Source organism: Rhipicephalus sanguineus, chromosome 1 (genome assembly GCF_013339695.2).
Source record: "Rhipicephalus sanguineus isolate Rsan-2018 chromosome 1, BIME_Rsan_1.4, whole genome shotgun sequence".
Lineage (NCBI taxonomy): Eukaryota > Metazoa > Arthropoda > Arachnida > Ixodida > Ixodidae > Rhipicephalus > Rhipicephalus sanguineus.
In genome coordinates this window covers 128,300,157-128,316,353 of record NC_051176.1, presented here as the reverse complement: position 1 = coordinate 128,316,353, position 16,197 = coordinate 128,300,157, and the positions used below count along the sequence as shown (strand labels likewise).

At 45.5% G+C, this 16,197-nt stretch overlaps 1 long non-coding RNA gene across 1 annotated transcript; it reads right to left on the bottom strand.

The window, feature by feature from the left end:
• Nucleotides 1–10,509: 10,509 nt before the first annotated feature.
• On the bottom strand, nt 10,510–15,906 carry LOC125758753 (uncharacterized). The gene is made up of 3 exons (XR_007416390.1): nt 15,753–15,906; nt 12,544–12,724; nt 10,510–10,619 (listed from the first exon to the last, which is right to left on the bottom strand). It is a non-coding gene; the product is annotated as an uncharacterized LOC125758753 (long non-coding RNA).
• Between the last annotated feature and the right edge of the window lie 291 nt (nt 15,907–16,197).

The window sequence follows — 16,197 nt, the reverse complement described above, 5'->3', positions numbered from 1 at the left end:
TGGCCCATCTGCCGCCGCGTCTCCGGGCTGCCGACGTCTCGGCGCTGTCCTTTCGATGGCTGCTCGCGCTTGTGCAGCCACGTTGCGCAACGCCCACGCTTGTTTCGCTGCCCGGAATGCGTGTCGCCATTATGCGTGTCGTTTGGGCCGCCGATGGTCGTGTTCCGGTGAGCGCGTCTCGATCGGAAGGACGCTGCGGCAAAAGAGAGGAGGAGCGAATAGACGACCGATTGGCTTGCTCCGGTCTAGAAGCGAGGCGACGCAAAAGCGATCACATGTGTGCGTGCATGCCTGTAAATATATAGTGTATCCACCGCTCGTAGCGTGGTCTTCACACATTTAGACAGTTTTGTTAGCTTCCTTGAAACGTTATTGTACCTTCAGCGTCCTATAGTTGCGGAATGTGTCGGTCTGATCACTTAGTTAGTTAGTTAGTTAGTTAGTTAGTTAGTTAGTTAGTTAGTTAGTTAGTTAGTTAGTTAGTTAGTTAGTTAGTTAGTTAGTTAGTTAGTTAGTCAGTCAGTCAGTCAGTCAGTCAGTCAGTCAGTCAGTCAGTCAGTCAGTCAGTCAGTCAGTCAGTCAGTCAGTCAGTCAGTCAGTCAGTCAGTCAGTCAGTTAGTTAGTTAGTTAGTTAGTTAGTTAGTTAGTTAGTTAGTTAGTTAGTTAGTTAGTTAGTTAGTTAGTTAGTTAGTTAGTTAGTTAGTTAGTTAGTTAGTTAGTTAGTTAGTTAGTTAGTTATTCTTTCGCGTTCGAGTATGACCTAAATTATAGGGTCCCTATTCATAGCTGCTGTTACGCTAGAGTTGTTCGCAACGCAATCTTTGAGGCCTATACAGGCATGGCGCGCATATCGCTAGCAAAATCGGCGAGCCAATCGCTAAGTGCATTAAAAGAAACAAAAACGAAAAGCCATTGTCGATTCGGCCCCAGATTCGTCCGAGACGCATGGTTCGCAATACCGGTAAATGAGATTTAATATATAAAGTTTCCTCTAATAACAAAAAAAAAAACCATGAGCCCTTACCCTAACGGGAAAATGGGGACAAGCGAAGCTTGGCGGTGTGCGCGCATGACGTGCGACCTTCATTCATTCATTCATTCATTTATTTATTTATTTATTTATTTATTTATTTACTTATTTATTTATTTATATCGCTCTGCGCAACGCTGCCTCCTAACTGTTTCCTTCCTCCATGCCGGGAATCGGACCTTCACGCCTTAGCAGTGCAACACTTCAGTTGCTGCAGGCAACAACGACGATCATGCGTTCATATGCAGGCAAAATGAAACGCGGCCACGTGAAATACCAAGTGACCTCGATAAAAGATCAGATTGCCGCATCAGAAACAGCTGGTCGCCCACAATCCCACGATCGGGAGAGCATCAATTATTGGAAAAACGTCGCATACATATACACATGTGACCGCTACACCTTCGAGGGCAGCATTTCTGTACGCTCGCATACGACGGCGCTACCGAAATCTGGGAGTTTTAAATGCTTCGCTTAATAATCGGTCATTTCGCTGCCTCTGCCCGGACCCGAGGACAATATCGACCGCCTTTCGTGCCCTTATACCTGCCCCCCCCTCAATTCCAACTAACGTCCGTTCTCCGTTACGGGCCGGTGAATCGATGGACAAACCTGAAATAACGCTGCGGCTGTCTGTATACTGACCATTGGGGCGAATCTGTAGGCGCTGCTCCAGTTCATCAACTGCACGCGTCCGTAGCTCCATGGCGCGTGGGTACAACCCTATCGCACGCTTTGTTGCGTGCTAGCTGCCAATTAGGCTCCGCCTCTGCTCCGCTTAATCATTCCGTCTCATCTGCTCTATTTACCCGATGGAGGGTAGCGAGATGGACATTATGAGGCTAATATCTCCGCCTTTCCTATCTTGATATTTGCTCTCTTTCTGTCCTTCTATAGTCAATCACCGAACAATTCCCTCTTTCTTTCTTTCTTTCTTTCTTTCTTTCTTTCTTTCTTTCTTTCTTTCTTTCTTTCTTTCTTTCTTTCCGATTCAATCGATAAGAAACGTTGCCTCGTCTACAATTCGGATTATGTTTAGTGAAGCGGACTAGGCGAAACAGAACTTTTTTTCCCCCGAATGTATAGTCTGTATATTTACGTATGTACCGGTTCAGCCCTATCTTGGATTCCAGTCCTTCTTCTCTTCGCGACAGTCGCAAAATAGCGTGACTCTCTAAGGTGGCTCTCGGTTGTGACCGTATATGAACGCTGTTGCGTGTGCGCGCGAGCCACATGCTCTCTCTTTCCTTCCTCCTTTCTTTATTCTTTTTCACCCCCTTTCCGTCTTTCAAGGCTGGGTTCGTAGATTTTCCAAACTATGTACCAACAGGCCCAGCACCAGACTCTTGCTTCCCCAGTAGAGGATTGAAAATGGCACGCAACCTCCCTATACCTTTTATTCGCCCCCTTCTCTTCTTCAATTTGCATAGCGATGGTGTTGTAGCTTCCGAATGTCGATCTTACTGCTCTGCCGCCGGCTTCAGGAAGTAAAGAAAGCTGGTGTGCGTTCCTACAATATTTGTCCAACGTCCCGATAACAGTGGTTGCGATCGTCTTCGTAGTGTGTACAAATTATCTTCTCCGACCACGCCAAGTCGTGTGCGTGACAATGACTGCTCTCGGAATGCATCCTAAAAGACAGGGCGTGCAAACACGGACACAAGAAGTCAAGACACCACAAGACACCATCATGCACAAGACACCATAGACACCACGGCGTTTGTGGTGTCTTGACTTCCTTCTTGTGTCCGTGTTTGCGCGTCCCGTCTTTCAGAATGAATGCTTACCAACTATAGCTCAGTTCTCTATTATTCTAATGCTGTCGGAAGGTCGCGACCATGATTGCGCGATCTCATCCTTCAGTAAATGCAAGTGCGATCGAGTTTTGCTGCAATACCTAATGACTTGCGCATCTGAGCGGTTGCCCGCTTGACTCTTGCGCGTGCGCCTTCCACACTATGCATGCATTATCTCCTCTCCTTTAACTCTATATACTTACTAAAAGTAGTGTTTTCCTACAATAAGAAAAATATCTTACAGCTGGTATATTATCAAGATGAGGTTATAGTATCAGCATATCTACGGCACGTCCTGTGTCAGAAAATGTGTCATTGTTTCTTTGTTTGTTTTTGGTTTTTTGTTTAAACGCCGCGCATAGGTCAGGCGCATTATCGCCACTTTCACTTATTTCCCCATTTAACGATAAGATGTCCTTGAAGATAAGCTAAGAAAAAGCCGACTATGCTACCACCAGGAAAGATAACAAGAACATAACCAAAAAATCAAATGATAAAATGAAGCAGGAAGGTGATATAATTACGAAGCAAGGTAATTACAGTCAGCGATCAAACCAAAGCAGCAGGGGGAGGGCGTTCCCCTAGGCGACCATTCCGCAAAGTTCAGAAATGAGGACGCTGCTGACGGTGCCGGGGCCTCTCTCAGTGTGAGCCGGAATTGCTCTCAAACCTCTACGTCCTGCTTTCGGCGTCGGCTTACGTTGAGGCCGACCTCCTTAAACCCGGAGTAACTGCAAAGTGGATGCGGCGAGACATTTGTCTATCCCGTCCGGTGATTGTGACGACTGGCGAAAGCTGTGTCTGATGCAGCCAGAACTATGAATATATCCGGCTAATGCGGCTTAACTCTCTTTCTTGCTCTCGTCCTCACCTTCAGGAAGATCGCGCTATGGCACGACTGCTATCGCTTAAGAACTATAGATGCAGGCTTGAGTGGCACACTGGATCCTCAGACCACGCAATTTTGTTCTCTCTTCCTAACAACGTATACTCAAATTGGCAGACAAGAAGAAGACGGAAGAGCGACAACTGTATATCAAGACACCACGCCCTATAACTGTCACCCTCCCTCCAGCGTTACAAATCAATTTTACATTCTTATGCACGATACACAAGGCCCGAAACACCTTCCACATAGCTGAGCGCGTGAAAAAGAAATTGCTATAATTCAGCGCAACAATATGTTTTCTCTGAACAGTTAAGAGTTTCGAGAAACGATCGACCGGAAGTTTTCTGAAGTCGTAGGCCCTACACTGCTGCCACGGCGCGGACGAACGCGTCCGTACGCAACGTCTCCCTACAGGCGTGTATTCGCGGGTAAGACATCTGATGGCCAGCCCCAAAGCGCGGCCTTTCTCACATGCACATCGCAACGCCTGAGAGCGAAGTGTCACGCCGCCGAAAGAAAAAATGGGTCCCTCCGCTCGTGTTTCGTACGCCCGGCGGTCACGACCGGCAAGCATGAACCGGAGACGACGGAGACGCGCGCACTGCCATGAGGCGTCGACGACGAAAAACCACCACAGCCGACGTCTTTGTGTGTGCGCGCCGCAGCAGGCGCTCGCTGTGGAGGCGCGCCGCGGTGACGACGAGCGCTTGTGGTTGTGTGTACGCCGCTCCCGGAAGTAGAGGTTGTGGCCCGAAAAGAGAGACTGACTGCTCGGTTGTGTCACAGTTGCGGCACATCCGAGATTATTTTTGTTTCACCTCCCTCCTGCGCCGTGGCCCTGTACATGCGTTTCCTGCGTCACGAACAGCTCGGCATTGTGTACACCGCGCCGCTCTCTGTTCGCGGGAACGAGAAATAGCCCGAAACGATGCGGCGTAAACGTATAACGCACGTACTTCGTCCTTTTCGTCGCTTTCTTCCTTTTTCAGGTTTTGCTTCGAGGTGTACTTTACTTCATGTTTCCAAATCTGGTTCGTGAAATCACTTGTCTGAGGCATACCACGCGTCATATGTGCCTCCGAGGTGTGTGATCAACCAAAATGCTACTAACCATATCAAATTTTTTTTTTCTTAAGCGTTTTCACTTGCTCGTGTGATATAGTCCGAAGCCACGTGCATTTCTTTTTCATATGCTCAATCACAGGTGAAATGAGAGCGAACAGCGGAGCAGCAAAGAAGAATACGCTCAGAGGTGTGTACCGTATATTCTCGCACGTAACAGCTGTCATTCACCGTGTGCAAGCTACATGGCGATGCAATACGTCATGGCATCAGCATCAGCACCAGCAGCAGCAGCAGCAGAACTTCAAGCAATAAGCAGAGCACGAAGCATCACCGGAAGCGCCTACGTGCGAAGGAATAGTGAACTTGCTATCCCAAGTCATATCTAATTAAATTTAATTCGAAAAGCTAATTGTTTTAATTGCGAGAGAGTGAGATGATCGTATGTACCTACAGCGAAAAATTCTGGCAGATCCCACGCATTGTGGGAATCGATTTCATGCGAAGCAGTCAGCGAGTAGCTGCCTATGCCGCATTATTCACAAATTTCTGGTATTAGCAGCGAGAGAACAAAGAGAGAGAGAGAACAAAACAAAACGTGGTTGGTTTACTAGATTACTATGGCTCTTTCACACGGAGCATCTGTTTATGCAGTCACTGCAAGCCGAAACAGAATTTGTGGTCGTGATAAGGCACAGGTATCGTAGAGTCATCGGACGATATCGCCACTGCATGATGTACTCTCCTAGCGATGTCCAATTATTTTTCTGTATCGAGCAAGAAATGTTACAATCCGAAAGCCGAGTGCTTTCTACGAATAGGTATAAAACACTCATAAAAAAACACCACCAGGGACTCTCTAGGATGTGAATTTGTCAGCATACAATGTTAAATGCACAAGCAGTACGTAAAGAACCAAGCTTCAGAAGACCTAGCTCCGCAAATATAGATTCTGTAAATAACTTACATGCTGCGACTTCTAAGCGAAATATAAACATGGTTGGCTGCACGTCGCAGCGTGTTTCCGTAGCCTAAACGGTACACAAGCGGAAGTTCCGGTTTTGCGTGGTTTTATAATAAAAAAACTGGTAAACGGCGAACACGCTAACTAGTGCTACGTCTGAGTACAATAAAAGAAATCATTGCTTTTTGTACAACAAGAAAAGCCTTACGATAAACTCCTGTTTATTAATGTTTCGGCTATAGCGTTTGGGTGGCCCTCTCGTGACGGCTGTCAGGGAATCCTTTTGTTGCCGTCACCTAGGTACCTAGGTGACCTAGGGACGAAATCTCTCTTTAGTTTTTGGCGGTGCTTTTTGGAACGGTCGCTCCACCGGCTGATGCACGCTTGAACTACTTGAACGGGCTTGGGCTTTCGTCTCCTGTCTCTACACCGACGACGATGACCGCGAGTCGGGCAGCTTTCGTTTCGACAACGTAGTACGCGAACCGGTGCTCCGTAGCGACTTCGTCGTGGCTGCCTCGAACAACATCTGGACGTCGAAGGCGAGGATGCTGCATTGCGCTGCCTTGCCACAATTGAGTAAGTAGTGATCTCCATTATTGCGAGCTTTGTCTCTGTCAGCTAGAAATGCCGAGTCTATCAATTACATACCAGAAAGCGTGACAATATGCTGTCGTTCTTACGATGTGGATTCGGAGCGTGATAAACATTTCGAACTGGGGCACAAGAGGCTCACCAACGATCGCTGCGCGAGCAGGAAATGTTTGCTGCGCGAGTGAGTACCGATCGTGAGTTCTCACGCACTACAGTTCGACATGGTTAACTTGCACCAACTCGTCCAATTTTCCTCTTGGCCTAAGTGATTACTACTACTGATGTTATCTGATCAACTAGTAGGAAATGCGCTCACTTTCGCTAATTCAAGGTAAATTCTTACATACCTTGCCCTGCGGTGATAAATCGTATAATTCTGTTGGGCGACGGGAGCATATGAAGACCTGGTATTTGTAAACAAGAAACAGCTAAAGAAGCGACTTAGCGTTTTATTCTAACGGTGCGGTGGGCGATGTTTAGTTGTCAACTTCGCGATTATTGGTACTGTCGTACAGTCTGAATCACGCTTGTCTGCAGTGCTCAAGCGGATGATTCGGCCGCCGTCTTTTTCACGGGTGCGCCGAGAGTGACGCCACAATGATACCACGGTCATACGGCAAGATGCAAGAATTGGAATGTATGTACCAGAGAGTTGGAAAAACACCAATATTTTACTGATACAAAAAAGGGAGACTTGAATAACTACAGACAGATCAACCTCAGCATTGTACAAAATATTCACGAAGATAATTTCGAATGGGATAAGAGCCACACTTGACTGTAAAGGTACCCTGAAACGGTTTTTGAAATTTTGTCGGCGTTCAGGTTACAGCATCATCAAATCATTCGCACCACGAATTAAACGACGCACCGTGTATCAAGGCAGCTACGGGCAATTATAGTTATACCCTTCTTCTTGCCACTGCTTTGCCTCCTCAACTCGTATAATACCATCGCTGGCGGCCGCAACGCACTCGACGGGTCGAGCTCCATTGAGTGCGCTGTTGGCAACAGAGACCAAGTGTGCGGAGTGGTTGAGATCTGCTCCACCACGTGCCAGCACACGACCAGCTGTCCTTATTTTATTCTCCTGTAGGGCGACAATCTGCAAAGGCATGCGGACAAACAAAAAGTATTTGAGAACGATCATCAATCAGTGTAGGTCCTGTAATTTTTCATGTCCCTGACGTCCCCTTTCTTATGAATCAAGATCATGTTGGCATTCTTCCTAGATTACTGTCCGTTGTCTACAAGCTATTTACAAAAGTAATTGCTAACAGAATTAATACGACATTAGAGTTCAATCAACCAAAGGACCAGGCAGGATTTCGTACAGGCTTCTCAACAACAGACCATATTCATACTATCAATCAGGGGATAGAGAAATGCGCGGAATACAACCAACCCCTATACACAGCCGTCATAGATTACGAGAAGGCATTTGATTTGGTGGAGACATCAGCAGTCATGCAGGCACTGCGGAATCAAAGCATCGACGAAGCCTATATAAACGTAATGGAAGAAATCTACAGCGGATCCACAGCCACTATAGTCCTCCATAAAGACAGCGACAGAATCCCAATAAAGAAGGGCGTACGGCAGGGAGACACGATCTCTCCAATGCTATTCACCGCGTGTTTACAGGAGGTTTTCAGGGCCCTAGATTGGGAAGAATTAGGGATAAGAGCTAATGGAGAGTATCTCAGTAACCTGCGATTCGCTGATGACATTGCATTGATGAGTAACGCGGGAGACGAATTACAGCTCACGATTACTGAACTGGATACGGAAAGTAGAAGAGTAGGTTTGAAAATTGATATGCATAAAACTAAAGTAATGTGGAACAATCTCGGCAGAGAACAGCGCTTTGCGATAGGTGGCGAGACATTGGAAGTTGTAAAGGAGTACGTCTACTTAAGACAGGTAGTCCTAAGTAGAATTGCTCGTCGAAACATGGAAGCTACTCAAGAGGAACACAAACATCGCTGCAATAGTAAACAATGTGACATGGCCTTTCATGCCAAAGATGATGTCTTACTATGGGCCCTGGTTCGAACGTCGGGACTTTGCGAGAAATTTCTTCAACAGTACATTGGCTCATACACCGTTCTACGACAAACTTCCCCAGTGAACTATCTCGTCACCCCACTTCAGTCCATCACTGACCACCGCTGTCGTAGCACGGAAATTGTTCACGTCCCCCACATCAAGCCTTTTATTACTCGTTCAGCCGATCTTTGAGCTGTGGCCAGGCTGGCCGCTTCGAAGAGGGGGGAAATTAGTTCTCACTTGTACATAGCCATCATCATCTCTATTCTTCTTTGTGTTTTGAGCTGAGGCGGACACTGCAGAATAAGCAGTTCTGTTGACGTCTGGTCTGGTCTTCCTGTGTTGTCCAGTTCATTTATTTTTAGCAGTGTTTAAAATACCGCTGGCGTAAGCAGCCAGAACCATCTAGAAAGGAGCCCCAGAACAAAGCAAGGGAGGTGAATGACGATAGCCCATGGCATGCGCCAGTGTGCGCTGTGACGTGTCTGTCATTGACATCGACTACACTCTAAGAGAAAATCAAGTATTTGGGGAGTATTTCCGTCACGCAACTATAATCGTCATCCACCTCGCGCTATCACCGCGGTCCCAGCACTTCCCGGTCACGAACGGCACGTGCGTTATCAGTGTGGCATAGAATTCTTAACAGGAGAGTGACGAAAGCCAGGTTTTCAAGAAAGAAAACGTGAGCAAGCCAGATGACGATTATAGTTGTGTGGCAGAAATACTCCCCAAATACTCGATTTTTTCTTAGAGTGTGTACTCGCAGAACAGGTGAACTGTCACAGTGAGCTTGAGCAGCCACTAAATGCATCGTACCAATGATGATGTCACAAGGTGTTGCTAACTCAGGCACTCGTGCTTAGTTTGAAACCATATTAAAATGTGTCCAAGGCTATGTCCAATACATGGTCAAAGGTACCTATGTATGTGCAAGAATGGGACCTTTAAGTGGCACAATCAATCAGTGCACAGATCTTGTTGGAAAAAAATGTATTTCCTTGCTTCAGCATTCCTCAAAACACAAAAGCGGCTGGCTGCCAACATCTGCAACCACACCGCTGTGGGGCATCCATTGTTCTCCAATGAAACCCTATTATGCTACTACATATGGGCATTGTCACTGAACGGTCACATGCATAAAAATTAATGTTAAAAATTTGCTAAAAACTCCGGATAACAAGCTGCTGCCCAAAGTCAACATGCACTATGTGCCCACGCATACTGCTGTTGTCAAAGTTGACGTAAAACATGGTTTTATTTCACAGCCTTGGGAAATAGTTTTAACGCAATAGTATTAAAGAGCTTGTATTGCAGAAATTCTGGCGTCAGCATCGTTGGCGGTGACCGAAAAATCAGCGTTGTCCGTGTGCGAAAATTCGAGATAGATGCAATTAAATAAATAATAAAAAAATCTTCGGTCCAAATGAGGATCGAACCCCGGCCTTCTGTGCGGCAAGCAGGTGTCCTATCACGGAGCCACGTCAGTGCTTGAAACTGCTTCGTAAAAAACGCTACAGAAATGTCAAGTAGTTGGAGTCTCCTTAACGCATGTAATATTGCGTGACAGAATCATAGAATCGCACCTGGTGTCAAAACATGAGAATGGTGCAATGGTGGTCTAAAACTTGCCACCCATTACAAAGTGTGCAGTTGTGCAGGTGTGTGTGGCACCTTACGCACACCTCCATATGTACACAGTGGGTACTTTGCTGATTTGCAAAAGGAAGAATTATGGCGTAGTGGGCACTTCGCAACTGTACTTGCAAAGTAGGCATTCTAGCATAGTTTGAAACGGCCAATGTTACCTGCACAGACAATCCTTTCTTTGCGGCACGGTTGAAGGCAATGCGCACGGGCCTCGATTACGCTATCGCGTTCTCTTGAAGGCATAACTCAAGCATTCTCCAAGTTTTTTAGAATGCTTATTCTGGTTATGGCTTTAAATTGTAAGTTCTTAATTGGTCTTGGGCACCTTGGTTCAGTAAGTATGCTCGGTCAATATGAATTTTAGAGCCTGGACATGCACTTTGAATGATGTCTTCAAATAAAAATAAAACAAAGCAAATTTTCTACATTGTAATCTTTATTGGCATTTCAGGAGCAACACAGTAGGATGACCAAAGGATGTACCACTTCACGACGGAAATTGTATGTTCAAGAATTGTTTCAAAATGTACAGCAAGGAAGATACTGGGATTCTTGTCGCACCATCAGCTGTTCAATATCTGCAAGCTGGAAAGGTGAACAGACACTTTCATGTAAAAATGACCATGCACGCGCTCTGGTGCAAGCTTGTTCAGCTGTGGTAGATAGAACAGTACACAACCTTACTCTTCATGTGCCAGCCACAGAAATGAGGACCATCATCAGATCCACCAGTGAAAGCAATTTTTCTAGCAGCCTGCATATCAACAGTCTCCTCATTTTACTCGATCATCATTGCTCATTCCTCTACTGTTTATGTGTGCGTTTACATGTTAGTCAATCATCACTGTCTAAACAGATCGTAATACTATGGTGACTTAGCACTTAAAAAAAGAAAGAGTTCGGAGGAGAACAAGCTAGAGAAGAGAAGCACTCTCATTGCTTGTTCCCCTCCCGATTCCTTTTTTTTTATTCTCTAAAGTACAAAATGACTAGCCCACCAACAAGTGTCACTCAATTATGTCATGCCCCTTGGTAGCTTGGAAGATAAGGTGTCATGCTGCTAAGCTTGAGGTTGCAACAACACCCGTGCACTTCGATTTAGGTGCACGTTGACGAACCATGTGGTCCATGTGATGCCATATTGTCAAAATTAATTTGGAGTTCCCAAATACGATGCACATGATGATCATCAGTTTTGGCGATTACACTTGAACCCCTTTGTAAAAGACACCACCGTGCCCAACATCAAAATAGGGGTTGATCAGAAAATGAGAACATTGTACCCTGCTTATAAAAGACACCTTATATGAGAAATAACTATTCCCAGGTGTGTGTTTCTTATAAAGGGGTTCAGCTGTATAAGGAATGCCCATCTATTCAAGTGTGTGATCACATGAAAGCAAGAACCCTCATACTGCACATGGCATGGATCATATGTGGCATTTTCTTTCTAAAAAAGGCAAGTCCACAGCAGAACTGAGAAAAATGCAGTTGTTTGCTACTGATTGTATGGTCGAGCCTACTCTTAACAATTTCCAGTCAGTGCATTAATGTCACCAAGTACTCCAAAGCTACATTGCAATTAATATCTAAATAGCCGGTATCCAGGAGTAGAATTTGGATTTGGCTGTTATACATGCGTCAGCAGTAATTACAGATATGTCACACCAGGAGCATGACACTGCGCCTTCGGAAGTGCGTGGAATTTCTTTCTGAAGCTTCTTGTCGTGATTGCGAACATGTGAGCACATTAAAATCTTTTTTTAAGAAAGTTGGGAAGTTGCTTTCCATGGAATGTTGCTTTTAAATGGTTTTTTGTGTGGTACTGTTTCGATCGCTTCTAGAAATAAATCAATACCCAATTGCTTAATTTTGCTGTCTTGCATTTCAAATGTACCATCTTGGAGTGAAAGCACGATACCAAACCAACTAGGTCACACTAAAGCCCTTCCATCGCGTTTGCTGCCGTTTTTTTAAATAGCACTATCCATTGTTTCGTTGCCGCCGCCCATTTCTGGTTTCGGAGCTCCCGGAAGGAAGTTCTTGAGCCACTTCTTTCTGTTTTTTCCTTCCATCTTGTTTCTGCACGCGAATGTGCACACGCGAGAAAGCAAATACAATTTCCTTCTCAGTTTCGCAAGTGTTGTTTTGTGGTTCGTCTCAGAACTGCGTGCCGCCTAGTGAGTTTTTGCTCGGTGTTCCTGCGTTGCGAGGGCATGGGCGGGCATGGGGTGGGTGCACCAACCAGAAAAGCAGCAGAAACATAATGGCAGCACTTCGGCTTCCGCTGGGTGGGGTACCGATGTAAAGGGAGAGGGGGAGGATGAGTTGGCACTACATAACCTAGCCGGCGGAAAGCGCATGGAGGGGCTTTAGGTCACACCTGTAGATGCGAAACGATTGATAATTGTGACTGGATGTAATAATTACCTTCTTATTAACTCCAATAAAACTAAAGCAACATTTTTCAGAGCAAAAATCAAGCTATTTCTGTCAGAGCCACACTTACCTTAGGAGGGAATGCCATAGAAATTACTAACACAGAATGCTTGGAGTCTACTTTAATGAATTCATGCTATGGGATAGTCACAAAGAACATCTTCAAAGTAAGCTTGCACGTGTAGTTGGCGTTTTGAAAAAATTCCAGCATCTATTGCCAGAAAAAGGCAAAGCTTACGTTGTACCGAGCCCTGTTTGAATCACAGTTAAAATACTGCATATTGGTATGGGGAAGTTCAACAAAAACAAATATTAGTAAACTAATTTCAATGCAGAAAAATGCGCTTAGAGCGATTGCTGACGTGCCTTACAGAATGCACTCTGAACCACTGTTTACCACCTATCATATCATGCACTTAAAGGGGTACTGACACGAATATTTTCAGTTGTCGTTTTTTTGGCGTCAAATGAAGGGTCAAGCCCTCAAGAGCCTAGAAAAGGTGGTGCTAAGCGCGAGTGCGCCCTGAAAAAGTAATTACAGTATGTTTTTAAAAGCTAGTTTCAGTTCGTACTGTACCCTGACGTCACAACACAGTATGAGCTTCTTGTCACATGCTTGCACAATATATAGTGACGTTTCCACGGTCGCTCCGCACCATGGCTCCATTGGTGACGCACAAGTGGCCATCTTGGAAGTTTTGGCACCTAACGTCATCACAACTAGCCAGACTGCTGCGTGAAGTCACCGGAATTTGTACTGTAGCCTGATGTCAAGCTAATGTCGATGTCAGTAGGTGCGCCATGGAAAAATTAATTTTAATATCAAATTAAAATACCTTATCGGCATTTGCTGAGCTTCACACTTGCTCAGAGCCATCTATGCATACAGGAGATTTGTATAGCAGAGTAAATTCGCCTTTGAGAAAAGGTGTCAGTACCCCTTTAACCAACATGTACTATTGCGCGGCCGAGTGCTCTGCAAGCTTGTACAGCGGCGCCAATCACAGCGTACTTTCGAGTTATCGGGAGAGAGTTTGGCTGCTCGTGCGAGCACGCATCGCCCCCACCCTTGGTTGCTTTCACCCTCAAAGTTATCATTTTCGAAGCTGATATCACCTCAGGGCAAAACAAGGGCGAGGATGAAAGCAAGTGGAGGGGATGCGCGCTCGCCGGGACAGCCAAACTCTCTCCTGATAACTCGAACATATGCCATAATCGGCGCCACTGTACAACCTTGCAGAGCATTCGGCCATGTGCTTGCGTGATGTAGCTCATACTGAGTGTAATAGTACCATCATCGTCTTTTACAGCTCTACAAATCACAGATTGAACACGGCATATTGTTCTTATGTGAAGTCGCTAACCTCCACACCAACATTCTTTACTACCTTACAAGGCACCACGAGTACTGGTCTGTGCCTCACCCATGTACTAACTACGGCTTTCAAGCCCTGCCTTCTTTGCTTAACAAGTTTGTATTTTCTCACACCTCGATACGCGAACATTCCCTTAACTCTCTTCGAAACTTATTCCGTTAATGTGTGCATTTACCCACCACCTTAATTATATTTTGTGTACGCAACTTTATTTGAATATATCTGGAGATATAATGTATTTGTAGTATTACGCATTTTATTGTGCACCGTGTTTTTTCTGCTATAACATTAGCCTGTGCTATTTCTGTTTTCGTGCATACCGCAGTACCGATGTTTACGGGGGAAAGCGAACGTCAAGCCGCGACTGTGCGGATTTCTTTCCCTCCTCCTCAGTCATGTATTTTTTTGTATGCATGTCTGAAATAAAGACTCAGACTGTGATTATGAGGGCTCCGGAGATGTTGATCATCTGGTGTTCTTTAACGTGCGTCCTGCCACGGCAGCCTAGTGGTTATGGTGTTCGACTGCGGACCTGAGGGTCGCAGGATGGAATCCTGGTTGCGGCGGCCACATTTCAATGAAGGCGAAATGCTAGAGGCCTGTGTACTTAGATTAGGTGCACGTTAAAGAACATCAGGTGGTCAAAATTTCTGGATCTCTTAATTACGACGTCCTTTATAATCATATTGTGGTTTTGGGACGTAAAACCCCAACAATCATTATAGTGTTGTTTAATGTGCACCTAAATCTAAGTACACAGGTCTCTCACATTTTTTATTCATCAAATGTGGCCGTCACGGCCAATTCGACCCTGCAACCTCTGAGTCCGCTGTTGAGCACCATGACCACTAGACTATCATGATAGGTTGTATACATAACTGCACATTTGTGCATATGTTGATCAATGTATATACCATGGTAATCACCCAGTACCTTCAGTGCCAGGCCAATAAACCAGGCTAACATCTCCAAGACCATAGAAAATCCCTATTTTTCTATATAACTTATAAAAGAAATAATAGAACAGTAGACGGTTCTGCACAAATGCATTTTTGCCTGGTCCTTGTGATTACAGGTTGTCTAAAGGCTCTAAATATTCGCTTGGCGGACAATTTCATTCGTGAAAACAATCTGATTGGTTTCCATTGTGGTGTCACTGTGAATAAATGAGTAAAGGCCACCCTATTTCGCGGCGTTTTTAGTTGTGCACGCGTACGTGCTAATTTATGCACCGGTAAAAATAAAGCAAATTAAATGTACGTCTGTGTTTTTCAAACCACCGCGTTCATGTCCGCTCGAGATCGCCGGCTACAGCTGCTGTCCGCATGGTCGTAACTGCGCACTTGTGCTGAGCAAACAAAAGTTGGTCTCTGTCATGGGTGCACCGAGAAGAATACAGCAATGGTTGACGCCAGTACAGTAGCGACAGCAGCCGGTGGGACGCCGAGAGGTCTCTGCAGTGGCACGATTCTCAATGGCTTCTTGCGGTGCAGAACACATGTCAACGCCATGTTTAGGCAGTTTATGCTATCACGGGCCCATCTGATGGCGGGTCATTAAGCCAGAAGCTGTGCTCTTCTTGCACGAACCAAGCAATATGCTATGCGCTGTGCAACTGACGATGAGGACGAACGAATGCGATCAGAATCCAGCGAAAAGTGAACATAGAGACAACGAACGACAGGAAGCTGCGCTAGTTCGTATGAATCGATCGCGAAATGAGGAAATTCGTCGAACGAGAACAGTAAAGACGACGCGTCGTCTGGTTCTCTCAGGTCCGTGTTTGCGCAGCTCACGTGCCATTCCCACATGCGAGGACAGCGGTAGCCGTGAAAGCAAAACATATTCGCCTTTCTACGCGGGCCGCGTAAGACCGTGCAGGATGCTGTGGCGTTTTGCTTACCTTTGATGACCAGTAGGCAAATTGTCGTAGACCAAATATCGATGCTTGACTTTCCGGATGATGCTAAATATCATCACCACCCATATATATCCATATATTTTTCACAATGTCATGAACAACAGCGTCAAGCTTGGAAGTTGAAAGCATGCGGAGTTCAAAATGTAAACAGGAAGCCGCCATGCACTTGCCGCAGGAAGCAGGTGGCGCTACGCACAGGAAACCGAAACCGAAATCGGGATTTTTGAACGCTTTTGATCGGTTCGTTAGCGGAGGCCAACCATAAATTCCTAAAAAAAGAGGACTTTTTCTCCATGGGGACAAAATTATTACTGTGTAAAATGCTCCTTGGCCATTTGGCTGAAATCAAGGCGTGGAACAGAGAGAACTTGGTCTAACTTTTTCACCCTTGCTCAGGCCTCGAAATATTTTGATCTGCAGAAACCGG